The sequence below is a fragment of the Terrapene carolina genome, unplaced genomic scaffold, assembly GCF_002925995.2.
Source record: "Terrapene carolina triunguis isolate 2854851 unplaced genomic scaffold, T_m_triunguis-2.0 Scaffold24396, whole genome shotgun sequence".
Taxonomy (NCBI): Eukaryota; Metazoa; Chordata; order Testudines; family Emydidae; genus Terrapene; species Terrapene triunguis.
Genome location: NW_020688747.1, coordinates 19610 through 20274, shown reverse-complemented (window position 1 = coordinate 20274; position 665 = coordinate 19610).

The following is a 665-nucleotide window of genomic DNA, read 5'->3' as shown; positions in this document are numbered from 1 at the left end:
GGGGACACATTATTAGAGTGAAAGACCAGCAAATTCTGAATTGGGCATACCAAGGAAGTCTACTACATGGCCAGCAATCATGTGGGCAACAAAAGTTTTGGTGGCACGAGAAGGCTGCCACTGTGCAAATATACAGTGCTCGGTTTGCAAGGAGGCTACATTCCTTTGGGATTTGCCATGAAGATGATGATGATGACTCATGGGATAAATGGCCTCCCAGATACTATGGCAAAAGGTCCATTGATCCAGTAATGTGTGTGAAGCTGATGTCTAACAAACAGAAAGCACAGTTGATACTTGCTGAAGAAGAGGGACATTTTCAGTGGGTCACATATTTTGTGTGTGACAGTGTGACAGGGCGCACTTGCCCTACACTGGATGGGGAAGGGTTAACCCTACATTGTGGCTGAGGAAGCTATTGATATGGGCATAATATTTACCAGTACAAATGAGTATTTGGATTCAATTTGCCTGATGTTCAGCAGCTTATTTGAGAAAGAATTACACAAGCAGTTTTAGGTTATATAATGCATGTCTCTTTAGTGAGCCTCAATTCCCCAAGTATATACCCTCAGTAACTATGTTCCCCTTACACAGTATCCTGATTGGCAAAATGATTTGAAATGATGACCTCTTCTCTTCACTTCTCTTCTCAGTCATCAGGT